Source organism: Carettochelys insculpta, chromosome 1, assembly GCF_033958435.1.
Source record: "Carettochelys insculpta isolate YL-2023 chromosome 1, ASM3395843v1, whole genome shotgun sequence".
NCBI classification, from domain to species: domain Eukaryota; kingdom Metazoa; phylum Chordata; order Testudines; family Carettochelyidae; genus Carettochelys; species Carettochelys insculpta.
In genome coordinates this window covers 246467828-246481506 of record NC_134137.1, presented here as the reverse complement: position 1 = coordinate 246481506, position 13679 = coordinate 246467828, and the positions used below count along the sequence as shown (strand labels likewise).

General features: G+C 44.5%; 1 protein-coding gene across 3 annotated transcripts in view; it reads left to right on the top strand.

The window, feature by feature from the left end:
* The window catches only part of PRR5 (proline rich 5), a 126934-nt gene that overhangs the window by 96569 nt on the left and 16686 nt on the right, over nucleotides 1-13679 (top strand). The gene's annotated exons all lie outside the window — the stretch shown is intronic.

Genomic DNA, 13679 nt, shown 5'->3' with positions numbered 1-13679 from the left:
TACAGATTTGATCATGTTGATACATTCTGTCAAAACTGTTTGCTGTTTGGAGAGGTAAGATTCTTGGTATTAGTGTTTTTTTTAAATATTTATCATATTATTGGTCCCGAAATTAGGGATAAGTAGAAAATTACACAGGTATAAGTAAATGAAACTAGGGAAACTATCAAAAGAAGAAGAGCTCCAGAAAGAAAAGAAGCACTTAGTTTGAAAAACAGTATTCAAAGAGTGTGTCTGTTGGAAGAAATGTTTGGGAACATTTAATTGAAGAAAAAATCACAACAGGGTGTGTGTTAAAAACTGGTGTAATTGAGGCCCCAAAATTATAAACATTTACTATACAGGTGAATTTAGAACAAACAAAAGGAAATACTTTTTCACTGATATTTGAGATCACTGACAAATATTGATACTGATTGTATTTAAAGGACTCCATAATTTAACATCCAGTGATACCACATACACAGTAGACCCTGACTTACACGGGAGTTGTGTTCTTGTGTACACGCAATTTGGGGGAGCCAGGAAACTGACCAGCATAGCAGAGCTGGTCAGTTTCCTGTCTTCTGAGTGTGGTGGGCAGCCAGGAGCCTGGCTTTGGGCTGCCCTGCTCACAGGACATGAGCAACTGACCAGCACTGATGCGCTGGTCAGTTTCCCTGCTCCTCTCAGGTGTGGCAATGGTTCCTGTCAGTGGCAGCAGCAGGGAGTCAGGCTTTCAGCTGCTGCCACTGACAGGAATGGGGAAACTGACCAGGGCAGCAGCACTGGTCAGTTTCCCCTGTCCTGTGAGTGATGGGCAGCCCAGAGCCAGGCTCTTGGCAGCCTGCCACTCACAGGAGAAAGGAAACTAACTAGCGCTGCTTTGCTGGTTAGTTTCCTGTCTCCTGCAAGTTGCGCGAATTTTGACTTACACAGGGTTGTGCAAGAACACCTATTTCCTGGCTCCCTGCCACTTGATTGAGCCAGGAAGCTGACCAGCACAGCAACATTGGTCAGTTTCCCTGCTTCTGTAAGTGGCAGCAGCCAAGAGTCAGGTTGCCACCCCTGACAGGAGCTGGGAAACCACTCCCGTTAGGGGTCGCAGCCTGACTCTCACCACCCCTGTCAGGAGTGGAGAGGCTGCCACCCCTGACAGGAGCGGTTTCTCCACTCCTGTCAGGGGCAGCAGCCATTCCTTTCAATGAGGGCATTTTGGCTGCCACCACTCACAGGAGCCGAGAAACCGACCACCACAGCAGCGCTGGTCAGTTTCCCCGCTCCTCTGAGTGGCGTTAACCCAAGATACACGCAACTCGAGTGCACGTATTCAGGTGTCTACTGTATTATTCTGCTATGGGTACTAAGATAAGAGTAACGAGACCCTATGCTTCCTGACCACTGCTGGATTAGGATGGTTATTCTGTCTTAGTACCATATTGCCCAGTTGTCTAGGTACAGTATCAGTAGGGCTTAAAGTGGGAGAGGTCTCAGACCTGGCAAAAAAAATAAAAATTAAGCTGGGTCATGGAGATCATATTTTAAGCTCTTACCAAAGCTGGTGCTCCAGATTATGAAACATTCCTCACTTTTTTTCCAGACTGTGTTAAGCACTAGTTCTCATTTTTCACTTTTTCCTTTAAAAATCAGATACTAGCCACTGCTAGGAACCATTTCTTTTAAAGTCAGTGACAAGACTTCCATTGATTGCAGTAGTCACTGAATAACATTGCATATTAGAAAGTTCAGAGGAGAGGTGATGGAGTGATCTGCCAGGAACAGAGCTCCAGGAAACAGTTTATTGTACCCCTTCTGTGTCCATGAGCAAGAAACATTAACAGGATAATAACTACTTTTTTTGTTTTGATTTTTCTATTTACAGTAAAAGGCCAAATTCCTCCCCTATGCAACTGCATTGATTGAAATTTATAATTACATGGGGATGTATTCATCCCTGGATGTTTATTCATATGAATCTCTCACTTGCAATCATGCAGCAGGAAGCTAGCAACAAAAAAAAGATTGTTTGCCAGTAGTTTCCTGGCTTTGCAGTTTAAAATCTAGGTAAAATCAAACAAAAGACTTACAGTGTCAGAGGGGATCAGGGAATGAGTCAGTGTCTCAGTTTAAATTTATAAAAGCTCATGGTCAATTCAGAAGCAGGAAAGTTTCCCAAACCTAAACATCATGGTAAACAAAGATTAATTTTCGTCCATTTAGAGGTAACAGTGCAATATTTTAAGCTTGTTGAGTAGGATTAAACCTTGTTATGGATAGGGCAGGCATAACAATGCAACTGTCTGTCCATCATGCTAGACTACAAATGATGTGGTAAAGTTGTATGTTCAGACTTCCCAGAACGATGAAGAATGTTACCAACCTGTCTGAGTCATCCTCATGTAGGGTCATAAGTCTGTACTAACTGGACTCAACCGTTGTGCTTGTGACCCAGTTAGTAGTACTGGGCAGCAGTTTTAGATCTGGGCCTCTAAGGGCATGACTACCCAGCAGGGGAAACTCCCATGGCTGGGTTGGATCAGATACCCAAGTGACTAGTTCTGTGCAAGCCACTTGATAAAATCTCATATTCCCTCTTTGAAAGTGTAGAGAGGAATATTTTCACTTTTGGGACAAAATTGTGTTATGCTAATTGTACAGCAGTAACAAAAGCACAACTGAGGCTACCATTTGAAGGATCAGAGAATATTCCCAGAATCAGGTTTTCCGATGCACGTATGCACCACCCCATCTGGTCCTGTAACCACTTTAACTAACCTTGAGAGGAACACCCCACTACAATCTGCTGGCCAAAAAAGCATTGACTTTGGTGGTGAAATCCTTGCCTTATTAAAGTATTCATCCGGCGGTGCTTATGGTACTGTACTTCTCCGCTACCAGCGTAGCAGGAAAAAGTGTGGCCAGTTGCGCTGCCCTTTGATCCATAACTGCAGTGTTAGCCCCCATAGCCATGTACAGACAACATAAATTAAACCTGCCCTAAGACAGTTCTAGTTGTACTTACTGGGCTTGCAAGAGCAGGGTCAGGATCGGGGAGTGCAAAGAGGAATTTAAGGTACTTTTGTGCATGTGCACACAGACTTTCTGTGGGCCCTTCTGTGGAATTAGAAAGCAGGAGAATGAGTCAGAAAGGCAGCAGGAGGAGTGGGGTGAAATTCACAGAGATTAGAAAGGACTACTCACAAAACACTGGGCAGACAAAACTGCTACTGTGTGGTTCCCAAAAGGTGTTTATACAAAGGACTAAAGGATCTGACTTATTTTGAAAACGTGGGACAGAAGCCTTTTGTTTGTCACTGTAACCGGAACATCTTATCCCTAGGTGTCCTTGTTTAGGCCTGAGAAAGTGTGCATGCAGGGATAAATGAGAGATGTTCAGCTAAATATTCTCTTGACATAATACTAAGTAAGGTCCACACAGAAAGTAAAAGAATTTTAAAAAATCAACACTTTCTAGACTGCTCCGGCTATTTAAAACGATTATAGAATACGGTGTACAATATCTCTTGCATAGGGGTATCTCTTCATACAGCAGGTCCGATTTCTTGTCTCTTTACTGTGCCTTAATGTTCTCTGCTCCCCATCTCATATCATGTATGTGCAAAGGCTTTAATCAAATACAGAGAGTTCTGTTTCCCCACCCAGACAGCAGCTCAGCAGACAAAATGGCTTGCACTCTCTGAACATGGCAGGAACTCCTGCTTTTCTATCTAACTGAAGGGAGTGTCAGTTGGGGCCAGTTTATTATGGGCTTGAGGTTTATAGTTTAACAGGTTTTTGTCAAGGGCAGTCTTGCTGAGCCTTTGAGATAGGAGTTCTGGAGACAGGGAGATTATAAGCAGGTCAGGATTGCAGGTGGTTCGTAGTACCAACATAACTTTTTTTTGTCTGTTTTTGAAATAGGGAACCTGTGGTATTTATGGTTATGAGAAATGGGGACATATAAATACACCACAGGACCTAGATATAAATCAGCATTTGCTAGAGTGTACCTTTTCTCTGTCAAGTGGGAAATATGATCCTCTTTTCCTTCCACACAACGAAGACATCTGTCTGTTGTCTCTGTGTATTGTTTCTCTGGGCTTTGGCCCATCAGCTCCAATGATAACAATGGCAGGGATTGCTACACCTCTGAGAACTGCCAGAGCCAGATCCATAGCTGGTTTAAATTGGCACCACTCCAGTTGACTCCAACTCCAGTGACCTCAGTTGAGTCACATGAGATTGAAACTTTTTCCCCTCACACCTCCATCTCCCTCTCCCAGTTACCAGAAGAGGAGCTGAATGCCGGCCTGGCTCCTTCCACCTCCTGCAGCTCTTGGGCGCTGTGGCTCCTCCAGCACCCTGCGCGAAGGTAGAACAATTCAGTAGAGGTCTTCTACCAGACGACTGACTCAGCTAGCCCTCCATCCATATCCCTTACGTTCTCCTGTTGGGGGCAGGAAACAGAGACTTCAGATAGCGGTGGAACAGCTCAGCGCCATTGCAGGCAGCAGTGGCCAGGCGCCGACATGGTCCATGCACATGGGTCTGCAGGACAGCTTGTGCCCCATCTCCCCCAGCCAGCTCCTCTGGCCCCAGTGGCCCCAGCCACTCTGGCAGCTCCTCCAGCCCCAGCAGTGGCTTTGGTGAGTCTCTGGCATTTATTTGGGAGAGGCGGGAGGTCTGGCAGACAGCTCCCATTATTTATGAGGTCCGTTACATGGGGATCCGTTAAATCGAGGGTTTACTGTACCGTCACATTCCCCTCCCCTGAGTTGAACCAGACAGTGGAGGGCTGGACCTTAGCAACTGGTCCTTTGAGCCAAACTCTGTTTTTAGTTACAACAGTGTAAATTAGGAGTAATTACAGTGAGGTTAAAGGAAGGACACTGGGGAAAATGAGATTAGAATCAGACTTAGAGCTGTTGAGGATGTGACTTAATGTTAGTCAGTGGCTAGCAATTTTCCACTTGCAAGGTGTATTTTTATACTTAAAGGGGGAGACCACAGGAGAGACATTTTCTCTTGGTACATATTTAGCTCTGTCTTCACAAGGCTTTGAAAAGAAGAATTTCTTACTTCAGGAGGTGCTGCAGCTGAATTCAGTACTATGCCTGTAGGCCCCGGGCTGGGGGAACAATTGTGGTTACTCTTAGCCATTCTACAAGGTTCACTGAAAAAACCCTGCTCATTTCTCAGTGGTAATTCAACCTGAGCCAAAATTCCTCTGATAAACTCGAGAGAACTAACCCTGTCCTCCTCGTGGGGACTCTACTTAAACTCAAGGCAATGAAATTCACCCACAATATGGGTAGATTTACTTTCCTTCTTAACTTGGACCTTCACTGAAAATTAGCAAGCAGCACGTACCATGGCATAGTCTGTTTCTTTGTTCTTCGCCTTACCCAGAATGGAAAGAGGAAAAGGAATACAGATTGTCTTTTGCTCTTTGTTCTGCAAGCGGATGACTCACATGCACCTGCTTCATGTATGTTGTGCCATAACATTTTACCTCTACATCTTCCCTGTTCTGTTAGTGCAAGAAGAGCACAGTGGCCTGATGACCAGTTCAGGGCAGTTAGCTTTAGGCCTTGTTTACATGAAAAAGTAGCTTCTATTTAATTAAATTGGTTGAGAAACCACTTTAAATCAGTACAAGCTCCTCTTGTGGAGACACTTATCTATCTTGAAGAGTGTCTTATATTAATTCACTGTATGTGCTTACCTGCACAGACAGTTGCATTAGTTTGATTTAGTTGCACCAATGCAAAAGGCTGTGTGGATATTAGGGATGTAAAATCCTGCTCAATTTAACCAGTTAATGGATTGAATGGAAAGGGGTGCTCAGGGGACCTTTCTAGCTAAACAGGGCTGCTGTGTTGTCCCTGCCACAGATGGGGGTGCCTCCAGCCGGGCTGGAGGGCCCCGACCACAGTATTCCAGCCCCCACAAGTTAACCATAACCAGTAAGCCATAACCATTAACATCCCTAGTGGATACTCTGATTCTTAATAAAAGTGGGTTATTTCAGATGGCCTGAAGTCAGTTAAGAACAGGTTTAACCTGAACAAAAACAAGCCACACTTAAACCAAAAATTAAAGTGCTCATGCAAAGGTTTGCACTGGTTTAAACTGGCTTAATAAAACTCGTGCAAGTATGTGGGTGGACGAGTGTAAAGAAGGTGAAAATTCAGCTTTTGTTAAATCAATATAAACCACTCTGAAACTGAAATGAGTGCCTTGCTCCAATTTAGCCACAGGAGAGCCCCCATTATCCAACCTAAAGGGTTTGAAGGATGGTCAGATAATCCAAAAGGTTGGATAATGGGGGTTCTACTATATTTCCTAATGTCACTCAGATGCATTGCTCCAGAGGAGGGTGATTTGTTTATTGGTAAACTGCAACAGTGGGAGCAGCTGCTGCGGAGTGGACTGCTGCCCCAGTGGCACCTGCTGCTGCAGGGTGGGCTGCCCTGGTGGGGCTGGCTGCCGCCAGGGGCCTGCCGCCCCGCGGGACTTACAGAAGGTACTGCCTACCACAGGGTGGTTGCTGGGACCAGCTGCCTGTGGCTGGCAGAGGGGGCTGGCTGCTGCAGGGCTGTCTAATTGGAGCTGGTTGCTGGAGCATGTCAGATAAAAGGGAGCATAGCTGATAACTGAGGATCTTCTGTAAAGTGTTTTTTGACCAGTTGAGTGAAAATGTTTATGTAGAAATGTTTTGTGCAGTCACAGTTTGCTCTGTATATCCAACTGGCATCAGAAGTAGTATAGACGATTGGGACACTGAAAAATCCTGATCTAACCAAAGTCGTATCACATGGAAAGTTACAGCTTGAAAAATAAAACAGCTACCAGCAAAGCATGAGACTCGTTTAGGGTGTAGAGGTGGGAGTAGGGTTTAAAAAAGAGCTTGATAAATTTTTGCAGGTTAGGTCCATAAATGGCTATTAGCCAGGGATAAAGTATGGTGCCCCTAGCCTTCAGAACAAGGGCAGGAGATGGATGGCAGGAGATAAATCACTTGATCATTGTCTTCTGTTCTCCTTCTCTGGGGCACCTGGCATTGGCCACCGTCGGCAGATGGGATGCTGGGCTGGATGGACCTTTGGTCTGACCCAGTATGGCCATTCTTATGTTCTTATGTACTAATGCTGTAATCCCAAGGGAATTTTGTCTGTTGAATTCTTTTGAGGAGAATATCCAAATTGAGTGAATTACTTGCTGAAATCAAGATTTTTACAGTCCATTCTAGGGCAACCCCATTCACCTGCCATTCACCTGACATTATTATTATTATTATTATTATTATTATTAAAGCAGCAAAACCCACATTTGCAGCAGTACAAATTCAGGCCCATGCTCTTTGTAGGTTTTTAATTTTAACATTGTATAATTCGAATCCCCCTCGAATTTTTTAGAGGAACCCCATAGATTTCCAGTGGGACCTTCTTTCAGCTCCAACTACATGCAGAAAGAGTTCTTATATCTCCGTGGACAGATGCTGGCCTTACACTGGAATGGTAATAGGCAGTGTACTGCTTAGTGCTTTTCATTTTAGCATGACACAAGATAACTTTCAGCAACAAGATTTGTCTGGGCAGCACCTCAACTCAGCTCTCCATCTGCCTCCCTGCTGATACTGCTCAGTCTCCCATTGCTCCTGTGTATAATGGATAAGGTTATATTTGTAAATCAAGATTGGATTTTTTTTCTAAAAGAGATGCCCTAGTTCAAATAGGAATTTAACCTGGGAAGTTGTACAGAGTGTGCTATGCAGCAGGTCAGACTAAACCAGGAGTTCTCAAACTGGGGACTGTGACTTCTCAGAGGAGTTTCAAGTTAGTTACGTGGAGTGTGTCGGTGGGGCAGGGGGTTCACAAGCTGTCACCTCCATGACATTTTTAATGTGTAAAGGTGGTGGGGGTCAGTCACACTCAGGGGCTTGCTCTGTGAAAGGGCTCACCAATACAAAAAGTTTGAAAAGCACTGGCCTAGAGAGTCACTGGGATCCATTCTGTCTGCGAACTGGTAAAACGTTACAGACTCTAAAACAGGTGACATACTGTACAATAGGGTCTCCACATTCACAAGCGCCACATCTGCTAATTCAATTTTTCGCGACTGGCCTCGCTTCCCTGGGGCTCCGGGCAGGAGCATCGGCAGCTGCCGCTTTTCTGGGGCCAGAGCGCCAGAGGCCACTGTTTCCCTGGGGCTCCAGGGCCAGAGCTCTGGCAGCTGCTGCTTCCCCAGGGCTCCAGGGCAGGAGCGCCAGCGGCTGCCACTTCCCAGGGCTCCGAGACATGCCCCCATTTGTGAAAATCAACATTTGCAAGGGTTCTGAACACAGAACCCCTGTGAATATTGAGACTCTACTGTACTAAGCTTTGAGTTCTGAGTGCCAATGATGAACATCCTTCTGTCCCCCACTTCTGTCCATGGCCTCTTCCTTCTCCTTCACTTAACCTCCTTCCTTCTCTGATCCCTCCCCTACATTCTGTTCTGTGCTGTTCTTTTCATCTTCTCCTCCCTCCTCTGCTTTCCTCTCACATACCCCATAGGCAGCAAGGGAAGATGTAGACAGGAAAGCAGCCAAAAGCATGATGGAGTGTTGAATACAGAATGGCTGAAAGCTGTGCTTCTCTGCAGGCAGCTATTTCTCTGATCCCTGCTTATTTCTCTCTCTCTCTCTCTCTCTCTTTTCTTTTTTTTCTTTGAGCCTGTCTGTAAAATTGGGTCAGGGCCTGGTGAAGGGTCTGCACAACTCTGCTTGCATGGAGTAGGAGCTGAGCACACAGGCTGCTGCAGTTAGTTATATCAGGCTGCTGTGGTGGAAAACACTTTTTCAGAAAGGCTTGTAGCTGCTGAAGGTGCACAGAATCAGGAGTGGCAGAAGCTAATTGCAGTGGAAACTGGTTATAGAGAGCGAGCTTGGATTGTATGAAACTCCATTTACAGTGTTTAAAATGAGAATCCCAAACTGTTTCAGTGCAAGGGTAGGGGTGCGGGTACCATTCTGGTTATGGGATTCTGCTTAGATGGACGGTCCAGCATCCCAGGTCGGGGAAAAGGCTGGCCCCCAGCTGTGAAACTTGTGTGGTTTGCCTGCACTGAATTGAGAGAGGTGTACTTATGGAAAAACGCCATATAATTCCAGAGGACTGAAACCCAGTGTCCTGTAGACATCTGTAAGTTTCTCTGCAAATATGTCTAAAATTGAGCAGCCTTTAATTGTGAATGTATCTTAAACCACCTTACAGAATTTTATAATAGGAATAAAACTCTGTTTCTAGCGCATGGTTCAAAATTCTACAGGGTATTTCTCTTTTTTCTTTTCTGCATGTATTCCGTAGGGGCATGATTTGAGGAAGAAAGGGTCATGAAGGGAGTGCACATCCTATCTGCTGCACTCTGCCTTTCCTACCCCCATGTTGCCAGGCAGGAAGGCCATGAGAATGCAACAGGAAACATGGACAAAGGTTCCATCACTATCTGGAGTCTCAGTTTCCTGCCCCCAACAGGAGAACGTAAGGGATATGGATGGAGGGCTAGTTGAGTCAGTCGTCTGGTAGAAAGTGCCTTTACTGAATGGCTCTACTAGGCCTGGAAGGAGAAGTCTATAAAATCATGAAGGGTGTGAAAAAAGTGAATCAGGCACTGTCATCTATCCCTTCATATGACCAAGAGCAAGGGTAGGCATCAGGCTTAAAACAAACAAAAGGAAGTCCTTCTTCATACAATACCTGACAGGAGATGTGAAGGCCAAGACCATAAAGGAATTTTTTAAAAAGAATACAGGACCACACATGGCTCTTATCCAGCAAGGACAGGGATGTAACCCCATGTTCAAGGTAGACTTAGGCCTCTGACTGCCAAATGCTGGGACTGAATGGCCAGAGACCAATCACTTCATGATTGCTATGTTCTGTTGATTTCCTTTCATGGCCGTGGCACTGGCCATTGTGGAAAGACAGGGTATTGGGCCAGATGGACCACTGGTCTCACCCAGTATGGCCATTCTTATGTTCTCCTTTTTGGCCCTCTGTGTCTGCCCAACATCCAGCCCAGCCAACTAGAACTGTGGGCAGAAAGCAATTATACTCCTAAATTATCATTATTTTATGTTATTTTTCTAAAGAAGGCTCCACTGCACTTATATTGTGATCAGCAAAGGGCACAGACAGGATTTATAGATTGAACCTCTCTAATCTGGAATGCTCTCATGCGGCAACATCTGTAATCTGGCATGATTTTCGTAAACTAGACAACCGTGTATGGTGGATGTGGCCAAGTTTTCTGTGGTCCCATAAAGTTTATTTCCAGCCATGAGTCCTGGCTCTCAGTGTTCTGTGCTGTTATTTAGCTGTAATTATCTCCTAAATGTCTTCTAAGAGCCAGGTAGGCAGTGGACATGTTGGTAATGCGACTAGACAATATTGACCTTCTGTGGTCCAGCAAATTCTCTTGTCCAGCATGGGTCAGGTCCCAAGGGTGCCGGATTAGAGAGGTTCAACCTGTATTAGATCAGTGTAAATACCAGAGGGGTATCCATGTTAGTCTATATCCACAAAAACGAGAAGAAGTCCTGTGTCACCTTTATAGACTTATATAACAAAATACCTGTTAGTCTATAAGGTGCCCCAGGACTTCCTGTTATTCATTCAATGTAAATAATCTTTTATTCTGGGGTGGGAGGTGTAGGGTTAACTCTTATGTAGTAGTAATTGTAGATTCTTGCCCTTAGCTCCTTAGGTGCAAAAGTAACAAGAGCATGCCACTTTGACACATGTGAAACTTATTGCGTAATTCATTACCTTGCCACTACCTGGTAATTACAGGCAATTAAAAGGTAAATAGTTAACCATGTGACTGAACAGTGCTTAAATTATGTGGGTGTTCTTGTGATTAAATCGTTACCTGGGGTGAGACTGCCCGATTTTCTATTGTTTCCAATTTAGTTAGTGTATAGTTTCAGCAAAACATCCTGTAGTGGTTTTTAGCCACCTTTCAGATTGATCACAGCTGACTAACTGGCATGCCACCACAGAGTTTTCTCAACTAACCTGAGACTGGCCGTCTCTTGAATAACAGGATGGGAGTGGTAACAAAGAAACCAAGAAGTGGGTGGCTTAACAAAGGGGAGGAAAATAGAGTCACCTTACTCGTAATTTAACAAGTTATATTGGAACCGAGAGCTCTTAACTGTGGCACTTAGCAGCGATTCTTAAAACTAGATCTACTACCAAATGCATTGTTTTCCACATGTCACATGAAGAATTGCTCTTTAGTTCCTAATCCAAATACAAGTTTGGAAAAAAGCAAATCAGTCATTGTGATCCATCTGCCCACATGCAAGGGAAGTGCAATATTGAACCCCAGATGAAGTGACCCTCTCTGTCAGCTTAACTTTGTGCAAACTATAGTAGTTACTCTCCAGGTATGTTTCACTTAAGGACCATCTAATTTCCTGGATTTTACAAAGGCTACTAGGAGAGAATGGGTAGGGGAAGGCATCTAGTTTTGCTTAAAGACAGAGCCTGCTGGAGAGGCTGGAGTTTTGAGTGAGCTTTCAAGAATCTCCTTTTCTCTCCAGCCCTATCTTCCATCTGTCATGGGCCAAGACCTCATTGTGCTAGGTATTGTACAAGTATAACAAAAAGACAGTCCCTGCCACAAAGAATTGACAATCTGGATGGAACACAAGAGACAAGAGAACACAGAGAGAATGATGGGAGAGGGTAAGGAAACAAGGCAACAAGAATAATGATTCTCTGACAAATTAATAATTTGGATCACTGATTTTCTTAGTGGTTCAGGAGTCTTCTCATGATCCAGGAGCATCCTCATGCATGAGATTCTTGGTGGACTTCAGGAAGAAGATAGCTGTGTCATTCCTCCCGTAAATACACATCTACCCTTGATGTGGCTTCTCAGGAAATGTAGCTCAAGAAAACAAACTCTAATAAGCAATGGGGGAATTTCCAGTGTTTTTCAACATTTCTGAATCACAAAGGGGCCTGATCACATCTGACATGAACTGGTGTAGTTCTGCTAAAGTGGCATGTTTCCAGCAGCAGTGGATCTGGACTAATAGTTTTGCTTAAAAAATAACAGAATGAGTAATATTTATGGCAATTTTGGAGTTTACGTGAAAAAAGGCAGAAAAGTTGGTCCTTAGAGGCAGTCTTGTCATACACTGCAGAAATCAATAGGAAAATCAGCCAACTTTGAATGAAATTTTCCGTCGATTGTAAAGCCATTTTCCAGCTCATGAAGATTGGTGTCACTCTGCTGATTTCAGTGAAGCTACACTGATTTAGGCAGGCTGAACATCTGGCCCACAATGTGGAGCACTAGCTATGGAACCTTAGTTTATGATGGGAGCGGGGGGAGGGAGGGCTGATACCTTTTATAACCTTCATTCTTGACTGCAGCCAGGAAGTATGGCCTTATGAGCACCCTTATTACTATTTACATTTTGGGGCTTACTTGTAGTTTGGTTATAAATTAACTTTGCTTCTCTTCGTTTTCTATGGACATGGGTTCCAGGGTACATGGGTGAAGGCAGAAGACTATTTCCCATTCCCAGATGTGCTAATGTTTGAAAGTGATACTTGGGAGAAAGTGTCCATGCTAGCACTGGTCAGAAATTTTTGGATGCAAGATTTTGTTGTTAATTCATCAAAATCAAAATGTTCTGAGAAAATGTGTCAATTTTCATTCAACTTTTGATGGAAACCAGACAGGCTTCCCTGGGGCCTGGAATCCCACAGCTGCCAGCTTTGTGGCAGTCCACCCGACAAAGCACTTAGGAGATGGGGCTTCTCTTGGAGTTAGGCAAGACAGAAGGACAATTACCTAGGGAGTCAGACAGCTAGTTTGTGGTTTCCAGGTAGGTGGCTCTCTAGGCTTCCCAATTTCCTGGGCAGGCAGCAGTTTGGGCTGCCTGACTCCCTAGCTCACTGAGCAACCGGTATTCTGGGCTTCACTAATGTCCAGGCCGCCAGCTCCATGGTTTGCCTGACTCCTGCCTGGGCCTGGGGGCCCAAAAAATTCCATTTCAGTTTTCCAAAAGCAGACTGTTTTTTCGGTCTTTCCCTGTCACAAAAGTTTTTGAAAGTTTTGTAGGAGGAAAAGATCTTGTCCAAGCAGATCTAGTCCACATTTTCTGCTCGAGTGCTACTCAAATACATTGGACTAGGAGAGTTTGGAGGGATTTAGTGGGGAAGTTTGGTAATTATTTTGCTATAGAAATAACTGTTCCAGTTTAGTAAGTGCATTTGGTATGTGTACAGTTCCTACCAAAACTGGGTTCCACATGTCTCCACCTCCCTCACTCTGTCCTGCACTTCCATCTCCCAGCTCCTCTCCCTGACTAATTTTAGTCTAAGGTAAACTTTTCAAAAGCGTTTGTCCCATTTTCCCCAAGTGGCTTAGGTGACTTTTGCAAGTACGAAGTGTCAGAGGGGTAGCTGAGTGAGTCTGTATCTTCAAAAACAATAAGAAGTCCTGTGGCACCTTATAGCCTAACAAATATTTTAGAGCATTAGCTTTTGTGGGCAAAGACTCAATTTGCCAAGTGCATGAGTGGGGATGTGTGAGAGGATGGTCTGAATATATAGGTTCACGAAAAGTAGGGAGTCCCAGTTAAGAGGAGGGCCGGAGCTGAAAAGATCAATTCAGTCATGGAGGATGTGGCCCAT